The sequence below is a fragment of the Nylanderia fulva genome, unplaced genomic scaffold (genome assembly GCF_048542155.1).
Source record: "Nylanderia fulva isolate GAGA-0341 unplaced genomic scaffold, ASM4854215v1 Scaffold5, whole genome shotgun sequence".
NCBI classification, from domain to species: Eukaryota; Metazoa; Arthropoda; class Insecta; order Hymenoptera; family Formicidae; genus Nylanderia; species Nylanderia fulva.
This window is the reverse complement of record NW_028190587.1, coordinates 3944535-3967311: the sequence shown is the minus strand read 5'-3', so window position 1 is coordinate 3967311 and position 22777 is coordinate 3944535. Positions and strand designations below refer to the sequence as shown.

General features: G+C 36.3%; 1 protein-coding gene across 5 annotated transcripts in view; it reads right to left on the bottom strand.

Annotated features, from left to right (window-relative positions):
• Window positions 1-22777, bottom strand: part of LOC114941695 (melatonin receptor type 1B) — a 162720-nt gene that overhangs the window by 119515 nt on the left and 20428 nt on the right. The window lies entirely within an intron of this gene.

Sequence of the window (22777 nt, the reverse complement as noted above, 5' to 3'; positions counted from 1 at the left end):
TCAAGCGACGAAGCTGCTGGCGTGTAGCGCAAGTCTGATTTCCCGTGTTCCTGCCGTATATTAAACTGAGGAAACGCGGAATCTTTATTATCTCTCGCGGAAAAATATGCCTCGAGAATAGCGCTGCAGGAAAATAACCAGTCGACGCATTTTTTTTTTCATTTCATCCTCTGTTTAGGAACGAGATGTTTTTGAAGTTTCTCGGTGGCTGTCAGGATTTCGCATCAACCAATGTGTTTCTCGGGAAAAAAAGAATGGAAATATCTCCCCGGTGTGAAGAATATTTAAAAATACTCGTTCAAAGCTTCAAAATTATTGAACGAAACATATATATGATTGTTTAAATTATGATATATAAAATATATATAAATAATCAAGGTTCTATATTTATGACATATGTTTATATATATATAAAATGCAATATAAAAAATAAATTTTAAAGACAGAGACACGGTACTCTTGCGATTAAATAAAGAAATCGGAAGATGCGTTTTAAAAATATTCTTAAAAGATTTGTCTAAAATGCGTGGGCCTCGTTTATGTGTTTAAGGAGCTTCCAATTACTTTTTGTTTCTCGATACGCGATTACTATATAGCATCTATCATCTACACATTAATTAACATACGTGCATCAGTAATTAGCTGTGGATACCAATCAACTCAGCTAATTAACTGCAGCCATACACGTATAGCAGGATTTATGGCGCAGAAATGCAACACGGCGATAGGGGCGGAATATTTCTGTGCGTGTCATCACGTGAAAATTCACGCATTTCTCATAAAACATACCGAAAATTTCTATTTATAATTCACACTCACCCACAAAACTTATTTGTTTAATTCATAGTCGATTTTTCATTAATATTAATTTAATCGAAGAGATCAGTATTTTTCAATTTTTAGACAGTTTAATATTAAATCTTAAAATAAAAAATTTTATTTGAATAAAATTGAAAAACTAAACTTTTGTGTTATCTATTAGTAATAATAGAAATTCTCTGGAAATTAATTGGTGCCGCCACGTATTTATTAAGGAAAAATCGATTCAAAGTCAATTAGTCGAAAGATCGAAATTATATAAATTAGGGAGCATTTAATATTAGCACAAACACGCGTACACGCTTTGTTGTTTATATGTTAACGAATGTTAAGCTCGGACAAATGGTCGGCAAATCGCGACGCAGAGCGCGATTCCTGCACGGTGAGAAATGTGCGCGATTATGCTTAAATATTTGCCAGGACAAATACAAATAGGGCGCGATAATGGGCCATTCGCGAATATCTTTAACCGGCTCATAAACGCTGCCTAACGGGCCGCGTTAACTTTTACGTCGCGACATTATGCTAATCCACCCGTTGGCGTTTTACCGTTATTACCTTAGAGAACGAAGTAACGTTCCCACGTAACGTAATTAACAGCGGCCGGCTATTTATCCGACCGTTATGGCGTAGCGTGATAAATAACGCGATGTTACTGGCCCTCGCGGATCAATATACACGTGTGTATAAGCACATATGCTGCCGTCCCATATGCCATCACGTTCGCAAAATTTCACGCTACGCACGTCGCCCGCCCGCATGCAGATTTTGATATACGCGCGCGTATCATTTTGCTCTCTGGATTGTTGATAATAGACGGAACGCTTCGAAGCCTCTTAATTTATCGGTCGTTGAACGCGAGATCGACACGGATACATGCATACGCATGTATATTTAGTTGAATGCACGTAACGTACGTATCATTGCTACTTTTTTTTGGCAATAACGCCATCGCAGATACCGCGGGGGAGCGACAAACGATATCTCTCTGCTCCAATTCATCGAAACAATGTAAAATGATTACGGTTCAACTATGAATTACGACAATAAATAGACACCTTTCTTGTTCGAAATAATGATATGGTATAATATATTAGCATTGTTTATGAATTATTATAATTGATTGAAAATATCAATCTATTATTACTTTCAGAGTGTAATAAATCATTAGGTAGTTATTTTTTTTTTATATAAACTGAGCTTTAATCGTGATAATCTAAATGACAGTACATTATATTCCCTACTGTATATGTAGAACGTATTTTCCGCATAGTACATAATTGTCAATATATATATATATACATTCTTGTTCACTGCTGCGTACTGAAAACTTATGTTTTCAATAAAGTATAATAACCCTCATAATTTGTATCTATATCATATAATGTATGTAATGTATGCATACGCGTTAAACGAAATATATCCTTTTGCATTTATTTCAATTAATGTAATATCCGCATATGTATGCACATTTCAAATATCATAAAATCAGGAAATATTCTTCTTGTAATAATAATAATAATAATCAAGCTAATAATATCCGAAAAATTAAACTCTGATCAATATATCTAAAAAATGAGTAAAAGAAACAGAAAGTGATAAATATAAAATGATTAGCAATAACACTGTTTTACATATAATAAAAGTGAAATAATCTATCTCCCTCCCTAATATAAAACCAAACACATTTACCGATGCATTTATTCCAAAAGCTTAATAAATAAGATATAATAAAAAAATGTGTGTACGGACATATATAAGGAAACGCATTAATTATGCGGATGTTATCGCGCGGGATGAACAGTCCCAAGCTAATAATATCCGAAAAATTAAACTCTGATCAATATATCTAAAAAATGAGTAAAAGAAACAAAAAGTGATAAATATAAAATTATTAGCAATAACACTGTTTTACATATAATAATAGTGAAATAATCTATCTCCCTCCCTAATATAAAACCAAACACATTTACCGATGCATTTAATCCAAAAGCTTAATAAATAAGATATAATAAAAAAATGTGTGTACGGACATATATAAGGAAACGCATTAATTATGCGGATGTTATCGCGCATAGGATGAGCAGTCCCCGTCGATCGGATACCCGCGTGCATCCCCACGTTATATTACGCGTGCACGGATTCCGATGATCCGTCAGCCGGCGTTAATCCGCTTATACGGGGCGCGCGCGCGCAAGTGACTTTTACGTTCTCCATGAACCATAACATCGACCGCTCGTTATCTATCGGCGCGGCGTACTGAACATCCGATTAATTAGCCTGTGACAAGCACGCGTGTGGGGGCGTCATTGCACGACCCCGGTCGGCCAGCTGGGTTAGCCGGGGGCGCTAACAGGTAGCCGGTAGTCGCGTCGCAGACGAGGGACAACAATGAGATCCGAGCTTGAGATCTGCATCTCAAACGAGCTTGGAAGCGAGATCGTTAAGGCCGCGTTACACCCGCGAATGAAAGAACGGCGCGAGGAGGATGAGGCGAAGAGAGATGTGGAAAGAAACGAGAAGAGTACGGACGCGAGGAAAAAGAGTTGTAACGAGGATTCGACATCGATCGAAAAAATATATATAAGGCTGTACGCCTGCTCCCGTGGCCTTTAACGAGCATTCGGTCTCTCGTAACCGCGCGCGGCCGGTCCATTCGACGAGAGTATGCCTACTCTCTGCTACGTACTCGTTACTCTATCCCCTAGCTTCCGCGCGCGTATCCCCCTTTCGGTGATTCAGAATATCGACAAAGACCTCGGGAGAAGTGAAAGAGAGAAAAAGAAAACAAGAAAGAGAGAGAGAATAAGTCGATCCCTTGATGTACACTAATGGCGTCCCTGGCTCCGGGATATACGGCGAGAGCGAGGGGACGGAATCGTATATATATATATGTATTCGTTGGAACAAATGTCGGAGCAAACCGTCCTTTTTCGACGGACTTTCATCCTTTTTGACGGCTTCGGAACGGCCTCGCGTCACAGCGTTGTGTTTGCTCTTAAAACAAAAGCCGCGAATCTATTGGAAATCTGTTCCTTCTTTTACCTATTCACGTACGTACGTACATACTTACATATGTAGCGCAAAAAATACTAATAATTTCCTTCCTACAATTGTCAAAATTGTCTCAGCTTTCGGAATGTATTGGGAAAATTAATCTCTCTTATTTAAAGACGATTGTTTCGGTATTTGAGAATGTTTTGATTGAGCAAATTTTGAAAAAAGGACACAGTAGTAATAAATAATGAATAAATGTCAAATAACAATAAATTGTTTTGCAATAAATAAATTCACAATCTTTTCGTGCAATCTTTGACTTTTCTTCGCGATTCCATATATAACTTTGTAGAAATATGAATAGCAAATCAGTCGCGGAAATAAAAGTGTCTCTGTTCACTACTAACAATACGGATCAATAGAGGTGAAGATGATATATACGAAAGAGATATCTACGAAGTCGTGCGTTTTTTTTTTCGACTATATCGCAGTACCTATCAGTTCGCAGAGTTGCAAACTGATAGATATTGCTATTGTTAACTACACCCGCAGCGACAGCAATACTTATAAAATATTTATATGTTCACTATCTCATCTTGATAATACGATAAGCAAATATATCATTCACTACTCGTATCTTTGTATTTTATTTAAATATGATTAAGATTTTACTCTTATATGTGTACAACTTAACAATAATACTTATAATCCTTTTAATTTGAGAAACCATTTTTCTACAAGTTATTTTGCCAAATTGTTAGTGCACGCAGCATTTTAACCAATTAACAAAGAACAAAAATATATAAAATAGAAAATATTTTTCACAGAAATCACTTTTAGATAAATGTAAGAATTGATAAGTACACCTATAATCTGATATCTCGTAAGTTTAAAATCTATCTATAAAACATTTCAATTAATTTCCATGTATTATAAATCAAATTGCATGAGAATCGATAAAAGTGAATCATCATTAAAATTAATGAAGAATTTCTTATTCAGTGATAATTAAAGTTTAGTAAGATGGTTCTTATTACATTGTCGTTAGCAATTCACGTGATCCCTAATTATTCTTTACGTATATACGGGAAAATAAGATTTGTGCATGATATGTTAAAGATAAAGAGAACAAATTCAATTTTACTGCTTTGTATCCACTGTGCGTTCGTGCGTTCGCGCACGTGGATGTCTTGTTAATCTCATAAGTGGAAAAGTCTCATCTTAACGGCTCATAAAATAACTCAAGATTCCCGAGAGCGCTTCAAGTCGATCCATAATCCGGAACGCACGCACGCCGAAGGCGAGGAACGACGTATCACGTCAGGATGCGTGCAAGAAAATGAATCGCTGCACGCAAAGACGCTTAATATCCGTGGCTTATATTGTCATGTGAGAGGCATGCGAACAGATAAAAATATTTATTACTAACGTAACAAATATCTGAAAAATTATTAATCTATATATACGTGCAAAATTACATCTCTATAAATTATGAAGAGCCTATAAAGATTAATAGTTCCACTATATGGTATACCTATAACGATTTTCAATTAAGAAAGTTACAATATATGTTTACTTCAGTTATTATATAAATCTCATCGATATATATTTTTTAATCGCTGTAATATATGTTGCGCTATAAATATAGAGTATTTTTCTATAAACAAGTCGCATGTTTCTCATTAACTAGATTTACCTTAAATATGAAATTGCTCTTCTGAGCAAAAGAAATTTTAAAGAATTTTTGCATCACAATTTCTTAATTTTCAGTATTAACGTGTTTTTATAATAATAAACCAAAATTAATATTTAATAAATAAAAAATATATATTAAATTATTTGTGTGCCACTCTCAAAAATAAATCTCAGCAAAACTCTTTAAATCTTCATTTACAACTGAAAAGCTATTACGTATCAGAACAACCGCTATTCTTTTTAATTTGTGTCTGTAATTCGAAGAATGCGCATGACTTCTCAGATACTACATCTCTTTTCTCATTAATCCTATTGAATTAGTAATAATACTTGTGCTTTTAAATCTGTTTCGTGCTCTTTTTAAATCTCTTTCGTAATCACAAAAGTAAAAAATCTCACTAATAATAATTAAATCTTAATTCAGAAATTTCGAGAAATAAATATTTGCTTGCATGGACGTCCACAGAATTTAAATTTTTTTATTTCTTAATTTTTAAAATTTATTTTTTTTGTTATTTTTATTTCACTGTTTATTTAAAAGGAGAACAAGTGCTTAATTTCTTTACTGATTCCAAAGGGGTAGGGGCAAATGCACCCTCTTGCCTCCCTTTACAGACGCCCATGTTTGCTTGCAATATATAATAGGTATAAATTATGCAATCGAAAAAACATACGTGTTCGAAACAACAAAGGAAAGAATATGTTTAATGCATTTTCATAATCGTAATTTTGATCCCATCCCCTCGATGATCCTACCTTCGACGGTTTACGATATTCGCTATCCTAATCCTCTTTATTACCAATTACCAGCCGGAAAATTTCCATGCGACCGTCACCTTTCTTTCTTTCACGCCAGCTTACAGCTACATTTACATTTTACGCGTTTTACGGCGAGAGGATTGCGCGCGCGTCGCGGGTTGCAAACATCCGCAGTCGAGAGACGCGTCCGGGCCGCGTATTAAAAAATTCATTTTTGTCGGCGAACGGCGTTAATCTGGTAAATTTCACGGTGCCGTGGACAGTTGACGAGAAATAGCGCTCGTTAGAAACACAATGGGATTTTTTCTTTTATACGTTGTCTCGCGCGGAACGAGAGGCGGAAAAAGGGTGGTACATATTCCTGTCGCGAGTGTCGAAGGTTCGCGTGGGCGTAAGATGATGCATTTGACTCGAGTCGGGTACGCAACGCGGTCGATTGAACCTCGCCGCTCGAACGGAGAGCAGGTAGTTTAAGTGCTGCATGTTAGCACATGTTATATCTGTCACCTTACGTTTGTCGTCGTTTCTTCGCGTTAAAAGCAGGCACATTGTACGAGCCGGATGTTATAATGAAAGGCGGGGTTTTTCGCAACACATGGAACTGACGGCATAGATATATATATAGGTATATATATATATGTACATATATACCCGGTAGAATTTTATGCCGCGGTAAAATGCGAGATGACTAGATATTATTGGAGTAATATTCCGAGCGACATTAAATCCCGTTGCGCTGTGTGTTCTCGAGTTCAGAGGCGCGGAATAAAAAAATCGTCTATCTGCAAAAGCGGATTACAAACCGGAGAAAAGAAAGTGCGAGAGCCTACCTAAGAGTTACGACTAGACTTCGCTTGCATATGGCATAAGAATGTATAAAATATCAACGGACAGGTTTATAAAAACAATTAAAAATTCTTACGATATTAAATCTATTTACAATTTTTAGTCGACTTGAAATTTTTTCTGCGCAAAGGCGTGTCCCTTGTGAATGCATACCTATAGAAAATAAATGTCTACCCTTGATAATTCATTATGTTCGGCCAAAAAACTTTTCTCCTAGCGAGTAGAATAGAAAATTATACTCCCGCGTAGCAAGCAACCGAAATGGTCACGCGACAAATGAGCGTCTGGTCGAAAGAGGATATTAGAGATATTACAAAGGCAGCTTGAGAAATATACAACCGAACGTGCGGGACAGAATGCCAAATAAAAACCGATGCGCCGGAGAGAGGAGCAGCGCCTTTAACATCCAACAAGGGACGCGAAGCTGACGATTTATTTTTCACCTTGCGCGAATCGGTCGCACGAAAAATCCTGCGGCTCTTCGGAATCGAACGAAAGTCCCGGGGTTTCTTTCTTTCCTGGCGGGCGCAATAAATTCTCGCTTGACATCGGCGTTAGACGGCGCGCGCCCCTCGAAGGAACACGAATTTTGTGCCGCGTACAGCCTACCCTATCGCGTCTCTCACGTGAGAGCCACTCAAAAGAGCCCGAATCCGCTCAATATGGGTCGTCAGGACGGAAGTTTCCACGTCGAGAGGTCGCGGTTGAACGACAACGCGTCAGTGGCTCTCTTGAAAGCGGCGGTGGCGGCCTGACAACTCTCATTTTCCTCTCTCGTTCTCTCGATATAAGCGAGCCGGTCATGGCGCGGAAACGAACGATAATGCACTTTGACTCTACGAAGGACGACGTCCTTATTTTTATCCATCCACGGCGCGAGATAAGATCTTTAAAGGGAATACACGCGCGCCGTATATAGGCGGTCGTCGAAGCGAGACGCGGCTTTTCACGGAAGTCTGAGACACACGGTCGACCGGGCGCCGCAGTCAAGGGTCGCCTTCCGAGCAGGCCTTGCGGAATAGAAGCGATAAATTGTAGTGTGCGCGCATAATAGGATGGCCCTTTTCCAGCCTCGCAGGACGGTAGAATACTTTTTGGACACGTAACGAATTTTAGTTTCCTGCCACTTGCAGGAAGGAATTTGTAGATCATTTAATACCGTAGTTCTTTTAGGGGGATTATTAATTTGGTATTTATCTTATATCTCTTACGTTTTCTATATTTTTAATTAATAATAATGAGCTGTATAATTAACAAATCTACAAAAATATCTTGATTTTATCTGAGAATATACATGTATCATAATTTCTCCCTCGTGAAGACTCTTTTAGAATCCGATAAACTAGAGCCTATTATAATTATTCCATTATTCAAAGCGACTAATTTGAAACATTATTCGTCTCGACGCGAACACATTAGGTCAAACAATTAGATGTAATTTAAACATTATCTAAATGAAATTTCTGCAGATTCATATTGCGCACGTGCTACGTTGAATGAAATATTAAAGGAAACCGCTCATTACATAAAGCGTCTGGTACAAATAATTCCAGTGTTATGAGAAATGTGGAAACGCTTTGCTTAGACTTCATTCAAAGACGAATGCACTCGTCATCTCCGAACAACGACGTGTTCCGCCAAGCGCAGGTGTGTTAATTACGCTGGAGCACTGCGAATATAGCAGCACTCGCATACAATTGTTTACTTTGATTCCCACGAAGCTTAATTGGCACAATGCGCGCACGTAGCGTGAAGCGTCATAACAAAGACTGCTGAGATGAGTAATGTAAGAAATATATTATTCGCCCCTTAATAAACGAGCAGAAGAATTTAATAAATGTTTAAAATGTGTCTAATTAAATTTTCTTAAATCAAATATAAGAATTTTTTAATTAAGATGTTATATTTTTCTTGAATATTCAATGCTATAATTCACGTGTATTCAGATTAAACATTATTCAAACTTTCTAAAAAATATATCTATACATTTGAGGAGAGATATTTATATATAGAGAAAACATAAATCTTTACTACACCACGATGTTTGTCATACATACTGCAATATTTTGTGGCGTATATGATAAATCTGCTTCATCTACAATTCTACATAATAAAATTGTAAATTGTTAAATTTTTTAAAAATAAACGTAAACCGATAAGCGCAAAATATAATAAAACGTAACTCATTATCTGTATAGTATTACCCATATAATTATATGCAATATAATTTTAATCGGAAGTGCATCATAAAAATGTTAATTGGTAAGGGGATATAAAGTTAATCTTATATGTACACTCTCCTCTCAAGAGTGTATTTCTTTATTTCTATTACCGAATACCACTGATCATATAGCAGACGGCGCGTAAGCATGATTTATAAGCATCGCAGCCGTTGCAGTGGTCATTAATCCATCGCCGAATGCACGCGAGTAGCGGACGTGTTTATCGACTTGCTGCCATCAGGGCAGTACGCAAAGGGGCAAGCCCCGGGATGGGGTGCGGAAAGAAGGCGGATTCACCCTTGAACGATATAATTAATCGGCAGTCTGTCAACTAGTACTCTTCGCATGCTAATTCATTTGCGCGTATATCTGATAGGATCCGACAATAGCCGCAAATAGTTGCATTTGTCATTAAATCGACGACAAGAACACGTCGATAAATAACAATAATTTTCCACTATAATAACAATCGCTTTATTGAGAAAGAGAATGAGAGAGAGAGATTAATCATTAAGACAAATCCATATATCCAATCTTTGCAAATTACTTTTCACATTAAACAAGATTGAATTTTATTTAGAGTCCTGTTTAAATTGATTATCGTTATTATATTTGAATAGGACGTGTGTATGTTAATAAACACAAACTCTATAAGTATTAAAAATAAAAACAGAGTCTTTTATTTTTAATATAGATTTTATTGTATTTTATATTATTTTGCGTTTTCTATATATATCTTTTCATCATAATATAGGATATTAAAGTCATTTTTCAAATTTTCTTTACCCATTTAATGGGTTGCTTACAAGGGTTAAATAACCGTCTAATGACCACTTTAAATTTCCCTTATATATATATAGCAATCACAAACGTATGTTTCGAGTTGTAGGTATATATATAAAGGGCGTTACCACGGACAACAAATTACTGTGGTTTTGAAGAGCACGCGGTCTAATGGCAACTTTCATCACATTCTTATTATTTAATGCGGATGATGAATTAATGCGGCTTCAGGTAAAAATATTTCAGTCAAGCAATCAAGCACAGAAATGGAAAGAGATAATTAATGATCGCGAGTAGAAGCGCTACTAATTAGAAAGGCGAGGCAAAAGATAAGATTGATTTTTATAATTTATCCTTGTTGACGCGCGTATAAAAGAGTAAATGATTGTTGATTTCTTAAATTAATAAGTTGGACAAACGGAATGAAGAGATGGAATGAGCATAATGAAACAGAAAAAGAATAGTTAATGTAAAATATATCATTCGTATTATTTGTATTTCTTATAATCTTTCATTATTTCTCATATATTTTTATTCACGTAACAAAATATTTATATCAAAATCAATCAATAAGTGTCGTAAATAAGTATAGATGGAATTATTTATAAAGTAAATCTTGAAATATATAGATAGACATATATGCATAATATAATTAAATATAAAGGAAATAATAGTTGTAATAATTAATTTTTCGTAAATATTAAAAATATTAATAAAGGGTAACAAAAACGTAACAATGACAAAAAATAATTAAATGGCTTGAATGCTTTTTTCTGTAAAATGTCTCTTCTGACTACTCGCATTTCTTCTGCATTTTTTTACGCACAAATGCATACACATAAAATATATCTCTCTATATCAATTGATCTCTTTTTTAATTTTTGTGTGACACGTCATAGTAATAAAATTTTAAATCAAGTGTGTGATTTCCAATATCGGAAAATCACGAGATAAAAGCAAAATGTAGGAAATATTTTTTACGTGTTACCAATTTCCGTCTATACTGGAGCCCACATTTCTGTGCATCATTGCAAGCCAATCGAAATTTCACGCATACGCGGCCATTCGCCTCGGGTGTAAAACAAATTGTAATTTCCGCGACACGTTGAAGCGTGCGGAATATATCCGACGTATAAATGTCAAGGATACGAGATATCTGCATAATTGCTAGAATGCATACGCGATTAATTTCAAGCTGCATGTAAGAATTCTTAAATATCTCTTGATATTCATATATCACACAACTATTAGTATTATTCAATATTTTTTCAAAAAATGCAATTAATAAATGTCGTAGATTTTTAATTAATCGTACGTAAGATATTTCTATATTTTTTATTATTTCGTTTATATAGAATATATGAATATTTCACATTTTAATAATAGCAAATTATCTGAAGCATCCTGAAATGTTGATGTTGCACGGCATTACGCGGTGATTTGCGCAAACAGCATTTGCGAAATTGAGTTCGGTAAAGCTGAGAGAAGAAGTCGACACGGTCTATAAGCGAAATTGGCCGTTAGGAATTAGATCGCCGTTCAGAAAACCGCCAAGTGCGCCGCTTGCTCTCATTGCGGGCGAAAAACCGCAAATGTAGAAAATCGGGATTATGGCGTATAAGAGAGGATATAAGACGTAGCTATCGGGAGAGATGCGAATTCTCGTCCAAACTAACAACGTCCCTCGAACTACCCTACCTCACAAATCTAATTCAAGCGTAGAAATACAATCCACATAACTTCTTAATTCGTTATATGCCGACGATTTTATAGGACGTGCGCTGTGCCGCATCTAAGATTCTCGTATTATGGACATAAGGGGAGACTTATCCCCCTCCGCCCTTGGCGGACTTGTTCGAGGATAAATGGCAATGGGCGTCCAAAGCCTCCCTTAACGAATTTCTAGGCGCCCACCTGCCTCACCGACGGGTAAATATAACGTCGTCGCATGAAAGTCAGGACCGCACATCGACGAGAGGTGTGTATATATATATATATATATATATATATATATATATATACGTGTGCAAGTATCTAAAAGTAGCAAGTACCGCACAAGAATATGGACGGCATCTTCCAAAGACGTGCGCACGAGCGACCGTGCATGAATACATGCATGAGCGCCGCGATCGGGACGTTTTCTACATTCGCGAATTCAGATATACCTTTGTGTCATGGCTGAAATATTCGCCGAGCATGTGTGCGTCTTGCGAAAGAGAAAGAGAGAGAGAGAGAGAGAGAGAGAATATGAATAAAATATCCCTGGTGCGTACGCGCGCGCGGGAATACGCGAAATATCGCGTTACCATAATACTTAAACCTACGTCACGCGCAATCAGTCTGCCAAATACACGATACGGCTCTATTCCTTCTATGATAACTATGCATGGAAGATCCTTGTGTTTGTGCAATGTGATTGCGAAATTTATTCGCTCAGACTCTAACATTAGAATAATATTCGATTCTGTCGACTAAAATAGGATTTCCTTATTCTTTTTTCTTTTACATGGATGAATACATTCAATGTTTGTTAAATCAAGTGTTACAAAAGAAATTTTTTAGTTCGATCAAATACGATCAATTAGCTTTGCGTGAATATTTATAGAAGACTTAAAGTTGACATTTAAAAGAAATATCACAACCAAATTATGAAAAAGTTTTGCTTTCGATACAAAGAATAAAAATATAATTGTGTAATGTCTCATTTAACAATATGTACATAAAAATAATTTTATAATGTGCATTAAGTAATTATATTATAGTCACTATATATAATTAAATTTTATGAATTTATAAAAGAAGTATATAAGAAATCTTTTGTATCGATAAGAATATTAAGAATTCATTTTAATTTAAAATTTATCATTCTCGGTGATCTGATATAATAAAGAAAGAAAGAAAACTGACTTCTCTCGGTATCGATTTTTTAATTCAGTCGCATTCTCTTTAACTTCTACGTGAAAGAAGCCGTAAGTGACCTTCGTCGATTACGCCGAGACACGTGGTGCTCGACAACGTGGCACCCTTTGGCTCTTTTGTCGAGGTCGGCGGTTTTGACCGGCATATGCAGACGACATTGTTCCGAAACGGTCCAGGGAAAAAATAGCCAGGTGATACGTTTGCAAAAATGCATCCAAAGGGAAGGACGTGACATACAAAAAAGCGACCGCGCCGGCTAATGAGAGGCGGAAATTAGATAATGAGAACGTACGTTTTTATGAAACGAAGAGCGTACGGACCTTTTATAGAGCCATTCATCCACATTCATATTACGAAATATTTTCGCATGGTAAGTTTTATGATAAATTGTACATTTTTTGTAGCACGCAGTGAGAAAATTTACATAAACAAATTATACGTTCGCTTATGCAAATGTTAAAATAAAGAATAGAATTTTTTCTCCCCCCTTAAAAAAAAACCGTGAATATTTCAATTTTTTTAATTTTCTATAGTTTTCACCGATTAAAAATTTCAGGATTTTCACGAATTAAGCTATAAAAAAATCAGCAAATTATAAGAGAAGAGACCTTATTACTAATTTAAAGAAACGTTCTCTCTCAACAGAACATTTTCTGTTTACTGAATATTTATGAAGCCACTGAATCTTGTAATTGAATAATTATTTTATAATTACAAAATCGTATATAACAAATTAACATTCCCTAATTTACGCTAATTAATAATGCTGCTTAAGTTTATCGAGAATCTAATTATTAATTAAAATTGAATAAGTAACGAGAATAGAACACGTGCGCAGTATATACAAGTCGAATTAATAATGAAATAATATTCAAGTCGGTAAAAAATTATAATACCGCATGCGAGACCACCGCGTATCGAGAAGTGCCAACGACGCTCCGTAATTGCGTCTCGTATGGATTTTTCGTAATTTCGCTTTGCACCTTGCGATTTTTATTGTATCGCACTTTGCGTACTTTACGTGCGGATTTCCAGAGTGGTGCGCGCACTAAAACGCAGGTGCGCGTTCTACTTGCGCATATTAAAAATTTACCTAACGAAGTGGACGCATTTTAATTTCCGGGCAGTGCGCTCTGGTCGGCGAGATTAAAAATTTTCGGTTCCGCGCAACGACGTGTCGTAATCGCTCGTCGTTATTCGCGCGAAAAAAAGAAAGAAACAAAGTTGCAAAAAATAAAAAAAAAAGACAAAAAGACCGTACAGCGAGCGGAGCGACAAGAGAAAACACAGCCGCCGCTCTCCACGGTTCCAATAATGTCGCGCCGTTGCCCGGCCGTGTTTACCGATTCGGAATCGGCGACTTGGGTACACGCATGAATGCATTAGCCGCGTGTGAAATCGCGACGCGTATAACAAGAGTCCTCGAAATGCGCGCGATGAAAATCAACGCTTCGGCTCGTTTGAATATGCATGCGTGTCGGCCGCGTAATATCCGCGAATGATTCCGTTGTACAAGTACAACGATAGTATAACGGCTGGCCCCATGTCGCGAAGCCACGATCGTGACATCGCACATCATCCCCATATATATATATATATATATATATATAGGGGTGAGTCAGCGTATATAAGCGCGATCGCGATGCGCGTTTTATCGACGCGCCCGCGTTTACGTCGTCGCGGTGATTTAACCAGAACCGATACGGACACGTTCGCGTGTATGCAATATATCGAGACAACTGGCGTCGTTTCGAGAAGCGATCGTAATGCGATTCCGTATGCGATAGGCGAGCCCGGCGTGGGAGGGAGAAAGCGCCGTGGAAGAATCCGGATATACAGAGGGTAGGAAGGAAGGAAAGGAAGAGTTCATCAAATCTGCGAAGAGTATACACGTCGCTCGCAAAGTTTCGCCGTACGTCTCCGCGAAACGACTGTTTACAGTAGGGGAAAATCCCATACACACAGCTGGATTTCCGCCAAACGTCTTTATTACCGGCAATATTGCGCCGGTTGCAGTCGCGCTGGGTGTTGCACGCTGAACTTTTCCCGGATTCGCAGTCGCGACCGCTCTCTCACCTACCGGACTTATATTTCATTATATTCTTCGCGCGCGGATCGCGCGACAATTCCGCGAGGAGTCTGCGAGGAGATAAAATACGGGGGAGCCTTAGCACGTTGCAGTATGCAGCTCTGATGCATTTCGAGGGTTGCGCACAATGCCGCAAACGATCGTGCGGTGCGGCGGCTTATATTTCATAAGGGCGAAAACCCCAGCGTTGGCCGTCTACGCCGTAGCTCATGTGTAGAATAGCAAAATTATCTGGTAACCTAAGTGCATAGATGTAATAAATAGCGAGACGCGACACGCGATAAAGCTTCTTATCTATTTTATGAGGCAATGCAAATTAGATAGAAATAGCTGGACATCCTATATATAAGGTGAATGTTCTCGAATGAAAAATTCAAATTCATTCGTACGCGATGTATCATTTTTTTTTATTCTTAAATTTCTATGTACTCGAAATATTATTTTTTCTTTTGTATATATACACAGTTGAAAAATTCGTGTTTCTAACGCAGATATCACGTGTCCCAAACGATCAAACTTGTGTGTTAATTTAACATAATGTTAAATTATATATGTTAAATTGAGACACAAATACTGTGTTAATATTTGAACACAAAATAAATGCAAAACTTGAAGTAATTTAAAATAAATTTTGTGTATAAAATTAATGTAGTTTTAATGTAAAAATGAATAAAAAATATGTGAATAAATTAACACGTGAATGTTTTAAATATTTAACGGGGACTATATTTAACAGAAAAACACAAATTTTCCTATACTATGTAGTATATTGATAAATTTATCTGTGCTCTTAGAAATTCTAATTACGGTTTATCGCGCTATTCTAAGGACTATCGTCATCGTATATCACGTCGTTTCCCAATCTGCTAGCTAGCTCGATGATATTGACTTCGATAACACGGCCTGTCTCATACAACCTTAGCTTATGCTAAACCACGGAACCGGCATTAATCGGATATCTTCAAAGTTATCACCCCGGACGGTAATTACCATTTACGAGAAGCGTTCACGCGCGCGCACGACAACGCTGTCTCTCACGCGTGTAGTACATCACCTCGCGTTCACCCCGTTCGTTCGTTCGGTGGTTTATCGAACGCTCAAGGATTATCGGCTAATTATCGCGATGTACTCCGACGGTATTGACGGTGATGAATCAGGTATTGGCAACTTATTACTCGTCGCGGTAATGTCCTGTATTGATCCATCAGCTGTGTAAACCGCGCGGCTCGTATACGATGCGCAAAATCGTGTTTACGTATACGCACACAAGTACGTACATACACGGGCATTAAATATGTATTTGAACGTCGTCCGGTGTTTGTCGATAAAATTGCTGGTTCATGAATGCCGGCGAATCACGCTGGAGCCTGATGGCGCGCGTATGGAGATGAGTAAATTTTCGGCTCGTCGCAAACAATCAAAACACGCACCGCTAACTAGCGGAGGCACTCCCCGATTTTGCGAATCTCGCCAAGTTAAATTACACGTATTATGGATGCGCAGATCATCTCGCTAATGCAATCGATAATTGGACATCGCAACATATTTTTTTTTTTTTTTTTTTATCAAGACTTTCATATACTGTTCATTAATACTTCATCGCGAATCGATCCTACATAACATATATTTTAATTCATGTCAAACTTTTTGAAAGTTTAAATCCGATAATTTATGCAAATTAATAAGCTTCAAATATAGTTAAAAAAAATTTTGTTTAATTACAATTTTTGAATGGAAATCTTTATAAATCATATACGTATAATTTATAAGTTACGAAATAAGGTTGTTCGATGAATTATGTGCTAAAAAAATCTTTAGTTTTTTTTAAACACTGATCATGTGTAAACATGCATATTTTCCTATACAATTGACTATTAATAATCTTTATTATTATTGTTGAACTTATTTTCACTGAATATATTCTTCGAATATAAGGTATAATGTATAATTGCCAAAACAACGGCCATAAATACTAAACTCATGAAAATTCAAATGCTAATATTGCTGCACATGGACTTTGGGATAACTATATACACATGGCCCATTGCCAGAAAACTTTAAATTAGAAGAGAAAAGTAAAATATATGTCTATAAAAATGTCAAAGGAAAGAGATGGCAATGCAATTAGAACTATAATCTGGTGCAATTATTAAATTTAATGTATATTTCAATGCTTTATTGTACGAGACTATTTTAATAAATAGATTAATATTTAATTAAGATCTCTTAATTAAAAAAATGTTTGTCTTTGTGTATTTTTATATCTAATTTTTTTACTGCAAAAAAGAAGAGTGAATAAATCCTTTTTTTTATAAGATTGCTTACAAAAGTTAAATTTTCCCAACTCAAAGTGTATAAAGTTGCACAATATAATGAAACAGATGCAAGAATATATGCACTTTCAAAAAAAATAATAATACGTTGTTATTCTGTATCATTGCAATCGGTGTTACGGTTACAAAAATCGGGACTGACATTGAGATTCTTTGTATAATAAATTCTGATCAAACGATCGAACCTATATTACTATAAAAAGAAATACTTGAGTAATAATGAATACACCATAAAACTGAATTGAAAAGGCAATCGTAATAGGGCTGAAAACACATTTCAAGCCGCTATCAAAAGTCTCGATGTTCGAGCTTTCCATCTTATAAAAGCAATTAAAAGCAAATGCAGGTGTAAGAATTCCGAGAGCGCATCGATATTATAATGTTTCTCTTTTTTCCTTCTCTTTGAAGCAATTAGCGATCGTGCCATTATGGCTTTTATGGTTGAACCGACGTTCAATGATTCATTTTACGAATGGTATGTACGAGTTTCGGTAATCCGAGGGTTAAGATGCTCCTTTTTCGACCGCCACGATCCGCCCCGTGTGCCAAGTTCTAAATCCTTTAACTCCATTACGCGGCGAAGTGAATAGCTCTTACTATTTTTCTTGGCAACGATTTCCGCTGAGCTCCCTTTCCCGGTTTGATAGGGAAGTTCATTCGGTATCTGTACCGACAGTAAATTGAGTTCGTACTGCCTGCCGCATATTTTAAGAGTTTACACGCATAACGGAGTTCGTTTCAGCGAAAAATCTTTTGCGACAACGGTCGGAAAATCATAGCGATCGTTAAATCATTATCATCGCGTGTGCGCAGCATACGCGATACATCTCTCTCAATATAAGACAGATTCAATAGTAGTAATTTATAATAATAGTAATTCATCGCACGTTCTTGAACCAAATATAAATTCTAGATTAAAGCTACGTAAATCGAGATATAAAAATTTCAAAGAAGAGGTATACGAGCTAAATTGAGTTACACAGAATAAATTATCACAATAGAGAGAGATTAGGAGATTATTATGCAAAATGCAGACATTAAGACATGGTTAAATAGGTGAAGGGCATATTTTTAAACGCGATAAGAAGTCACGTAATGAAAAATAATGACTCGCATTACGTAGTGATTTATAGGCGAATTATACACGTTGAAAAACGAGTGGAGAAAAAGAGCGCGTACATATACAGGTATACATATATTTACTCAAACAGTGGAATCATATATATGGTGCACCAACAGCACAGCAATGACTATTTAAGCATTTGCGCAACGTGCGGATACACAATAGCCCATTTCGCAAGGTTTAATCTCATTCGGGCATTCTGCATGCAATACGCGGAATTATGCATGCCGTCGACGACGATGCGACGATAGCTGGGGAAGCCGCCTATTGCGACGCGCGTAGACAAAGTCCGTGTCGAACAATGTGCTTTTGAAATATCGAATGAGGCGTTGGTATCTATCAATCGTCAGAGGACGGAGCGTATATTTGCTATAACGCAGTCGCGCGATGTACACACATGCCATGATTTAATAACGGCGTGCACTCAACACCGCACGGTATTCGGTATCTCGTTCGTTTCATATCTCATCGGCTTCTTGAATCATCACGTCTCCGTCGTTTGAATTAAAAACACGACCGTATTCTCGATAAGACGAATATATGATCATATCTTATATACCTATTTATAATTTCACCACACGCAAATGAAAAAATAAATTATGCTTAATATAAATTTCTTGCGATTATAGATGTAGTTTTTATATAAAAGATTGTATATATTATTTATTCTCGTAAAGTAAAGAATTCAACGATTAAACAACAATATACAAATTATAAAAATTTTTTTATAAATTTTTTTTAATTTAATGATTTTCAGAGAAGAATTGTTCTCAATTGACCAAAAAATTAATTAACAGAATAATATATCTTAAATCACATATAAAAATTATGAGAATTAATTAATTTACAAAAAATTGAAATATTTTATCTTTCTTCTTCAGAAAAAGATGTATAATTATTGGCGTAAAGTTTATAAAAAATGCTGTATTATAGTGCATTTAGATCGTACCTTTTCGGCATTTTTATATTTCGACTTAGCTTTAATCTAGAATTTATATTTAATTCAAGAATGTGCGATAAATTATTATTAGTACACATAATATGGCTATTAAATTTACATTAAATTTTATTTGCTAATTACATCGCAGTAACGAACAATAACTCAACTATGAAAAAGTCCCCTGCATATCACACACATTTTATATTTCTAAATTTTATTTATTAAACTAAAATGTCATATTTTCAATTTGCATTATTTTTGAGACAGGAGCTTAGTAAAAAATTATAGAAAATTAGCTATTATAGCTAAATTTTAGCTGTCCCTATATTACACATGAAATTTAGTTATCTTGCCTAAATTTTAGCTTATAATATATGTACAGCTAAAATTTAGCTATAATAGCTAATTTTTTTCTGTGTCAAATATACATCTAAATCATCCCAAATATATATTCATCAGTTTCAAATACGTCAGAAAAATTAAATTTTCAGATAGCTTTCAGGCACTTTTTGAATGCATTCTTATACTAAATTTAAGAGTCAGGTTTCGTCAGAAAACGACATATCCTTCAGTGAAATAATATGCGAAATGTAGATCACGCGAAACAGAGTGTAAAATGTGATTTTCTGAAAAATGACTCAGACACGTCAGATGAGATTCTTTCAGTTAGATGGGCAGCATTGTTCTCCGAGAAGGGTTCGAAAGAGAGAGAGACAGATAGAGACCGGCAACTAAACGCGCCGCGGTGAGAAGGCTAAATGGGACCTGACAGGCAACTGTCGCGGAACAGAGCGGAACCGCAAGAGGGTTAACCCGTCTCGTTTCGCACCGGAACGGTTTCCTCCATGGCGGCGAAAATGACCCCACCGAGAGAGAGAGAGAAAGAGAGAATGAATGAGTGAGAGAGAGAGAGAGAGAAATGGTCCGAGAGGCGAAAACATGTGCGGTGAACCTGGACCCTTCCGCCGCACCGCGATGTTCGCGCGCGCGGTATATTCGTCTCGGGCGAAAATTGCAGCGGCACCCACGGTATTCAGAAACTGTTACCAATAGCAATATTCGTTGCCGCGTCGGTGAAATTCGTTGCTGAGTCAGCCGTAAAATGGACCCGGGGCGGACGGGCGGCAGTGGCAATGGCAATGTGCCCACGAGAGAAAACGACGTGAGCGCAATTTCACGAAAATTCGTCGGAATTACACGCGTGCTCCCATCCTCTTTCTCCTCCGTTCCTTTTTTTTTTTTCATCTCCGTACGGGCTCGCGCGTGCAAGAAAGATACGAGCGACCAATTTCGCGGTCGCATTAGTCGCGAATTCGCGCGAATGAACGAAAACAGATGATCGGTTACTCGTGTTACTCGCGGCACGTGCGTTTATTTTCATCCTCGAAACGCTGCATGTGGAATGCATTATTCAGTTATCAATATTTTAAGAGTCAAACATTGTTATTCTTACACGGAGAGAATTTTCTCTTAGAATTTACTCTAAAAATCATGGGAATCGTGAGATAATATGGCATTGGAAGAATTTTATAATAATTCATCTGATTAAAATATTTGCCACAATAAAAAATATTAATATGTACATAAGAAAATTAATCGAACATATTTTATCTATTGTTATCTTTATATTATATCTTATTGTTGCAGATATTATTAATTTTTATTATGCTAAATATTTAATCAGAGAAATTCTTATAAAATTCTTCCAATACCATATTGTCCTCTACATATAACATTTTGTATTTCTAAATTTTATTTATTAAATTAAAATGTCTTATATTTTCAATTTGCATTATTTTTAATTTAAAATTATATAGCCACGGAAAAAAATTAGCTAATTTTTAACTGTCCCTACACATAAAATTTAGTTATCATGCCTAAATTTTAGCTATGATAGCTAATTTTTTAAAATCATCTAAAATATATCCGTATCTCTTATAAAATTCTTCCAATAACATATTGTCCCACGATTATCATAATTTTCAAAATAAATTCTAAGAGAAAATTCTCTCTGTGTACAAATAGATTTTAACAAATGCTTGCAAAAAGACTAATTGTAAGTCATTATTTACAATGAACGTACATGAGATTATTCGCTGCATAATTATATTTGCAATTTAAACTATTATGAAGATGCAAAAAAGATGTGAATTAAAACAAATAGTAAAGTATTTGTCAAAGTATAAAGTTTTTAAGTGGATTCATATTTTCAAGCCTTATTTCAAAATAATGTTTCAGGAAGAGGAATATAAAATAAAGTTCAACTCTAACTATATGTATACATATATATATAGCTTCATTGTATCCAAGCGCGTGTCACCGCAGGCGCTTCTCTCTTTCTCTCGCGCGCGTTTTTTTCTTGCATATGCATTGTGTTGTCACGCACGACAGTCAGTCAAAAATGACGACGGAACCGCTGCGTTTCGCGGTCGAGCTACGGGATTCGGTGGGTCCTGATGCAATCACCGAAGTAGTGCGTAAAACGGGACAAAGTTACGGTGCGTCATCGCGTTTACGAAAGTGCGCGAGAATCTTGAGTGCCATCCTCGCGAACCCGTCTTTCAATCCATCGTTCGTCGATCACACGAGATCTACAGATCGATGATGATGATCGTTCGTCATTTCGCGTCATCGACGAACCTAGCCTTCCCTCTTTCTCTCTCAATAAAAAAAAAGAGCAAACGATTGCTCGCGTCTAATCACTCATCTGCGCAGCTCTTTTCACGTCTGAATGACAATCCCGATTCGCTCAGACTCGTGCATTTCATTAGTGAGAAGTATACTCTAGTACGAGCACAATACAGTGGACCAGCTGGGTCAGATAGAATCAATAGTCCTTTCTTGGGATAATTGCGTAGGAGTGCAATCGCATGTGGTTATCGTGAACGAGCTCCTCTGTTTTATGTGCTGAATAAAGATATTCGTTCGCATCAATTATTTCTTATCTTCGCTATTTCTCGTATTTTTCCAGACAGTGTTTATCCACTATTTTTATTCATATATCGTATAAATACCTAACAGTTATTTACAGCAAATTAAAATTAGAAGAATCCGTTTATTATGACTTATCGAAGAATTTTATTATTTGTGACTATATGTATATCATTTATCCTCGCACAAACAAATTTTTTTTAAGCTCGTGTATCCTGACAAAGATATATAAAGAGATCTAAAAAAAGCTGATTAAAAGAAAGAAGAAACGCGAGAGGAAGGAACGCGTCGCGTGCGAATCGTGCGATCGATACGCAGGCA